Source organism: Lathyrus oleraceus, chromosome 7 (assembly GCF_024323335.1).
Source record: "Lathyrus oleraceus cultivar Zhongwan6 chromosome 7, CAAS_Psat_ZW6_1.0, whole genome shotgun sequence".
Classification (NCBI taxonomy): Eukaryota; Viridiplantae; Streptophyta; class Magnoliopsida; order Fabales; family Fabaceae; genus Lathyrus; species Lathyrus oleraceus.
The window spans coordinates 148,327,353-148,334,923 of NC_066585.1; positions in this window are offsets into that span (position 1 = coordinate 148,327,353).

Consider the following 7,571-nt stretch of genomic DNA (forward strand, 5'->3'; position numbering starts at 1 on the left):
TCAGCATCTTAGCCCGAAGAGCAAGGATTTCTTCCTCTGCGTCTGCTGCTATTGATGTGCCGATCTGGCGTTATTAAAACCCCCATGTATCTATTGTTTAACAGCTCAAAGAATCCAACTCCAGCAGCATATTAACTGATATAGACGGAACGCGCCCCACATTTTTAGGACGTTCCTATCGAACACATATCCTACCTGTAAAGGGAAGATCGGGCAAGACCCTTATCTGTTCTTCTCATCCGTACCGTACTCTTTATAGAGAATCTGTCAAAGAGAGACCTTTGCAGAAGGCAATCGGCCGGAAATCGATGCCTTACAGCATAATCTTGGACTTCCTCCAAAAAAGAAAAAGCTAGTGGTAGGCTACAAATAAGTGAACTTTAGGTAATAAAGTAACTAGTTATCTCTCAAACAGCGGTTACGCCTTTTCCTAATGCCCTTACTAAACCACCAACTGCGGTTATTCCGCAAAGACCGGATAAGGCGCATCTATCTAATAGCGGACGATTTTCGGCAACTTCGGAGTCTTTCCGCCCCGCCTGAGAAAGAAAGAATACATTCCTCACGTCTGCACAGGCCTATGGGCTTTAGCAAGCCCCTTTCCAGTCGTGGCGTATCATTTCAAAAAGTTCAAGGCATATCACCGTCAGTGCGCTGTCGAAAAAAGATCAGTAGGATGATATAGGAGCATACCACAATAAGGATATTTTTGTACGCCTAGGCAGTGACTCTTCCATGTCAAATAGTCTTCCAGTTGAGATTTACGGTTCCGAGTTAGATTCTAATTGCGAGAAGGAGGAACTGAACTCCGATTGTGATGGCGACTGCCTAATAAGAATGGAGAATAGGGTAGGAATGGAAAGGGATAACGGCGGATAGTGAGCTGGATCCCCGGGGTCGCTTGGGAGCATCTTCTTGCTCCTGAGGATCATTATTTGATTTCATGGAATCTAAGGTTCTGAAAGAACGTAGTAAGTGGTTAACTTTGTTTACTCGCTCGTTAGAGGAAGTGAACGGTTGGCTCGAAGAGGGAAGAGATGCGCGGGGTCTTTCTCTTTTAATGGCGGAGAGAAATGGTAACAAGTCAATAGACTTGCCTACAGACCCTACTTTTATAAATCATACAGGATAGGGGAAAACTTAACTTCCTTCCTTGCCGTCAACCGACCTATAGTCGCTGAGATAGTATTGGTTCTATTCATCTGACCGTACTTCCATCCGGTGTTAAAGCTGCGGAGCTCGAGGGATGTCTTTAAAAAGGTCAAGTTTTTTCTTTTTTTAGACGCGGTCGAAAGAATACCTGAGAGAAGGATGGGCACTTCTAATAGTAGGCGTAGGCCCGTCGCCCTAAAACTCATACCTGTGATTAATAAGAATAATTTTATGAGTGTCCCCGCCCTTCTTCCCGTACAGAGTCTGTCAAACTCAGCTGTCTTAAACGACATTGGCGCGGTACTCTGATCTGATCTACTCATATCAGAGTACGCCACTCGTGGTCAGAGGAGAGCCTGGAGGAGAATGGGAGAAAGCTTTTAGTTCGCCTTCATTCCATAGCTACTTAGTACCTCGGATCCCTTCTCCTTTGAGAACTACCACTCAAGACTGTTGGATCACTCATCAATGTCATCAGCTTAAAATTATGGCTTTGGGGAAGCCGATGCTAACTTGGCTGACACTGACACCGAGAGGAAAAGGCTTCTTGATGGCATTCCCGGCCTACGAGGTTCTTAACTAAACTCTGGGATTTGATAGATAGCAATAAGTTCCGCCGTCACACTATCTGGTTCAGGAAGTTCTCTAGCTTGATTTGAGCTCATTGGCTCACCAAGAGTCATTCCTTTATCGATGGGCAATAAAATCAAAGACAACTGTGAGGCTGCAGAGGGGAAGAAAGGATAAATTGAGAATAGAAGCTTTACGTCACCGGTTCGTTAGTAAACTGGGACACGTTTAGCATGGGTAAAGGTCGGTGAGAAAGTGATGGATGATTTGAGGCGTGAATTCCACCAAGCACAACTCCGGCAGGGGAAGCTGTAGCTTATGGGGTGGTCGTGGTATAGCCTTTATAGAATATCCTCTCCCCAGGAAAGCTAACTCAATAGGAATTCTCTCTCTCGCCGATGCTATTGAATCCGCAGCTGTTGGTCTTGGTGGTAGGGATATAAGACCAACAGTGGCTGTGTAACTCCCCAATACTTCACCCCATGTTTCAAGAGGAAGGTCTATCTTTCAGCTCCTCCCTAAAAAGTGGAATGTACTGCTTCCTTTCACTTACCGTAGGGTATGAGAGTGGGTATAGGTTTGAGTACGGTGTACTAAACTCAATAGCTACAATAAATCATTGCTTGAGTTTAGGGCTGTGTAGCCTGGTGTTTGAACCTTCCTCTCACCTTCTCCTTGGCCTTTTCTCATGTGCGCTGGTGATGGTGCCTTACTAGAGGAACGTTTAGTGAGAATTGACCTCTCCCTCTACCTCTGTCACTTCTTGTGGCACTATAAAGCGATAAGGACAGATGTTTTCCCCTGGGTCAGGGGGTCTTCCTACTGCAACTGGTGTTTTAAAAGCTCCATAAAAGAACCTAACTCCTGGGCCTGTGCAGACTCTTGGCGAGGCTGTTCCAAGTGTGTAGGCCCCACATCTCCCCCTGTTGGTGGTCTGTCTTACAGTAGCAATGGACGTAGAAGGAATTCTTTGCATGGCTTTTTTGCATGAGAAGGTTCAATAACATTCACCTTAGTGGGACCCCCCAGCACCATCTTTCCTTAGTCAATACTAGATGGATTCCCTATTGCTATGCTAGCTTCCTTGGGAATACAACCTTGCACTGGTTTAGGCGGTATCCGGGCCCTTTTAGAGGCAACAGTTGACTTCCCCTTTTTGTGGTCCCTCGAATATTCTACAGTCTTGTTACCTTCCACAGAATTCGCAGGAAGCCCCAATAGCCTATCCTCTTTCTAGCTTGAGGATGTAAAAGTAGTTCTTGTCCGTTCTGTCTTTATCTGAGAGTGAGGGTAGTAGGTGTAGAAGCAGTCTTGTAGCCTTTAGTCGGCTAAGGGCCATTTCGGTATCGTGCTAGTAAGGTAAGAGCTGCTGTCGATTCTGGTAGCATTCCAAGTCTTGGATTGGTCCATTCGTTAAGCATTGGAATCGCTTTGCCCGCTATTCCTTCTCTTTCTGTCTATCGTTTATCTTTTTCTTTTTTGCGAGTGAAGTTCCTCTCCTTTTAGATGTGCATTCCCGATCTTTTTAGTCTCTTGAATATTCGATTTAGAGTTAAGAGGTGTCTATGCCACTAACCAACTCCTTAAAGAAATACAAGAGCTTCTCCGGCAAACCACTAGAAGTACCCATCGAGTCGAGCAATTGGATGCTAAGAAAGGTTTCTTTCTAGGCTAAATTCTAAGCCTATAGACTGAATTAGGAGAGGTTTAATCCAAAACCAGGAAAGCAAGCTATATCGAAGCCCAATGCCAAGCAAAGCCCTAGACTACAAGTGAAGAAATAGGGTTCCACTAAGCGCCCTTAACCCGACACAAGATGGGACCCTATTAGGTAGGATAGTGGGCTTAGTCAGCCCAACATAGGCTGTCTACCAAAAAGGGGAAGTTCCCGTGATTGAAGGTTTCTGGATATCCTACCCTAAGACGAGAGGGTCCCAACCATCGATAAAGTAGGGGCTTCAAAGCTAGCTTGTAGTTTAGGGGTGCGCAGGGAACCCTATACAAGAGGCTAGCGTGCAATGGCTTTCTCTGATGGGGGCTCGCTTCAAAAAGCGGAGCTTGCTGTCTACTAAACGAGCCTTCACTGCCCGCCCGGCCCCTATCTTTAATCTTAAGTCAAGTGAAGTCAAATCAATGAAGTGAACAGCCCAACCTCTTTGTTTGAAGCTTTGCTTCCCCTAATTCCAAAAAACAAGAAATAGACTTGCTACTACTATAGTTATAGTATAGGAAAAAGCTTCTCTTTGATAGCGGTCATAGGGGGGTTCAGAAAGAATCTGATCGTAGATAGAGACTAAAACCAGTGCGGGGGTAGGGGCGGATGTAGCCAAGTGGATCAAGGCAGTGGATTGTGAATCCACCACGCGCGGGTTCAATCCCCGTCGTTCGCCCATCAATCTGGAGCGGGTGGCAACATGCAAAATACCCGAGACCGGATTCGGGCTTTGGACGACCTCCAGAGGGCTCTGCTCCTCGAGCGGCAAGAATCCTACCAGGAATTCCATTCCTCTTCCGCGTCACGCCGGAGTTCCTGGTCAGCTTCTCTCCTCCAGCAGTGACAACGACAGTGACGCCATTAGGACGCCATCGTTCAGCGCGTTCCAACCGATCCGCCTCCATCCTCCACTCCGTCCTTCGTTCTCCCTTAGAATCAATAGGAATACTATCTGTCTTTTCACCGCTCCGTGGGTAGTCCTATGCATAGTCCACTAGAAGTGATTAAAGGTCTGCCCAGTTAGAGTTTAGTTATTTATAGATTATTATATAAGCCAAAAGGAACTCTTTTTATCTTCCAGTTCCCGGGTGGCCCACTTTCTGACTTGTCGCAACCGTCTCTCAATTGCTAAATCATCAAGGAAGTTCTCAAGGATTAGAGCGATGTCCTTTTTTTTTTAAGACGTTTTCTTTCCCCCGACCTATGACTCGCTTGTTCAGTACTGCTAACTATTATAGGAGGATGCCGTCCCCTCGGGACTACCTGTAGTTTCGGTTGTTGAATCTCGTGCAAGTTAGGTTGTGCTTGTATTGGCTGCAAGCGGAACGTAGGCGCTTTAGGTAGGTGTGTGTTGACCATGCACTCTCGCGTCATGTAATGTCGTATGATAGGATAGAGGTGGGTGGTGTGGTGATTGACCTCAATGCTAATGGTTATCCCCACCCAAGGTTTAACGAATGAATGAAGCTATGATCGTACCCGGATAGAAATGACGGTCTTCCTCTGATGTCTCCAAGCCGGCCATAATAGAATAGATAGGCAAAGCAGCCAATAGCAGTCTGTTTTAGCCTATCGATAGATAGTAGGTTGCTTCCAAGCTCAAACCATTTTAAACTGAATTGCTACTGTATTCTTGTTATTGATAGAGTGGTATTATCCGCCCCTGTCAAATAAAGTAGAGGGAGAGAAAGAAAAAGAGCAAAGGATTTACAAGTCTAATGGGAGAGGAATGGCTGACACGTTGACTGCCTTCGAGAAAAATAGAACCCAAGCGGTCTAAGCCCCGGGACGGACCCCAACCGAAAGAAAGGCGCTAGACAGACTAACGGCAAGCGAGATAAAGAAAGCAGCTGGCCCTATGTGTAAAACCTTGCCGCGGGAGAGTATTTCTCCAATGAGAATCAAGTTTTTGGGCAAGACAAGAAAGGAACTCGCCCTTTGACACCAAGGGATAAGAGCTGATTGCTGGCGATGACTTGGTGAAAGGAATCTATGAGAGAAGGTTCTCAAACCGGGTTCCGACCGAATAGAGCGCGGAGCCAACGAGTCTTTAAGTAAGTGGGCGTTAAGCGTAACGAGTCTAAGGGCGGGATAAAGCTTGAAAGGAATGGACGGGCGTAGGCTTAATAGTGAACGCAGACCCCCCTGCTTATAGATATGAGATCAATGACTTAAAAGACAGATGCCGAGATAAACTGTTAGACTTCTTTATTGCGTTGCGAAGAGAGATCGAAGACGAAGATTTTCTGACGCAGTGCGGGCACTGGATGGAATAGACAGAAAATATAACAACCCACCGGAAGGGCATACCTCAGGAGCACCAATCTCCCCCGGCAAACATCTATCTGCACGAAGCCGACCGGAAGAAATATGAAAAAAAAAAGATGCTTTGGGAGTGTGATGAGATACGCAAACGGGGAGTACGCAGCCGAACAACCGCAGGGGCTTCCAGCAGTGATAGCTGAACTAACCAGATGGGCCGCCCAAAACATGGAGCTGACATTTAAATAAATAGGAAATCAACGTCGGATCCCGGCCGGCTATCCGAAAAACGCAAACTGAAGCGGGGGATCACAAAAAAATGCAACACAAAAGGGGCGAACCAAGCGCTTGCGCGAAGGAAGAAGCGAATCAACCAGAATGGAGACAGGGAGGAGAGGCGAAAGAGATATTTTCGAGCCTGCAAAAAAAAAGCAACAACGGCTGAAAAGCCTTTGCGCGCTAGCTTGTAATTTAGGGGGTAGGGATGCCCCTTTCTAAAACTTATATTTAATATAAGGAAGAATAAGGCCCTTTTTTGTTTGGAGTTTTCCCCAACCTATACCTAAGGGCTTACGTTTTTCAGCAGCATCGCACTGCCGCATAAACAATGGATCCGCTGGGCTGGATGGGCTTCTCTGGAAAGGAATAAGGAATAGTGAAAAGCCATGTCACTTGGAACGGAACTGGTTGCTTATTTACTTTTATTTAGTAATACCACTTTGGTAAGCAAAATTTATTATATTATTATTATTATTAGGCATGGTAGCTTACAAGACAAAAGCTAGCTTCTAGATGTTCTTTGCCTGAACATATGGAGGAAGCAAACTTCTGGCCTCTGTACCAGTAGTGGAGTGGCTTGCTACTTAAAATAATAAAAGGAAAATGGAGCAAGGCAAGGGAGAAATAAGTTGTCCCCTCTTCTCTGGTAACCCGCCGCCGGTCATATCGAGTGCTCCGCCCGCCACCGCATATGTAGAAAAATAGGGAGCGGGGAAGGAAGAACAACCGTTTGACTTTGGCACACGAGGTGGCGGGTTTGGCTGGGTAACATAATGGAAATGTATCGGACTGCAAATCCTGGAATGACGGTTCGACCCCGTCCTTGGCCTCGGGGAGTGGCGAGCAGCACGGAACTTTCATTAATCAAATGGCATAAAGAAAAGGGGGGCTTTCCTTTGTTAGAAATCCACAGACAACATTCTGGAACTTCCAAACCAAAGAAATGCAACATGAGAAGTTTTACGTTACGCTTCAATAGAATTAATTCGGTAAGGGTAGAATACGCCCCATGGTCGATCGAAGGTCCTGTGCCACTTGAACTCAAATCTATCTTACCTTCCATCCATCTTTGTCCAGCCAGCCTGCTCATAAATGTTAGACCAACCAATCTCAGGGCTGACACAACCGAATTGGTTGAGGAAAAGGAAACCCCAGCGACCAAGCACTCCCGCCTCCAAAAGCGGAGACCGAACAACCGCCAGGTTGTCGAAGACACGTCTGAAGAGGAGGCGGACGCCCTCTAAGTTGACCACCCTACCCACTAATGGACTATGAGGGGGGGCAGGCGAACGGGAACCGACCGAGAACCCGAACCGACTGACCCCTTCATACATACTCGATTCATTAGGGTCGGGGATGGATTAAACCAATAATAAAATAAGTGCAAAAAATCGCGCAAGCGAAGCCGGGAAACGGACCGCAGCGCAACGACTAGGACTCGTGTCGGAGGAGTTTTGAGCGTGAGCTACCACTCATGCAGCGGCAAGGACCCGCAACTCTCGAAGGGGCCACCAACCGCCCGAATCACTGTAGTGTAGGAAAGCCTCCCTTTACTCAATGGATAGCGCTTATCCTCCCTCTTTCAATCCAAAAA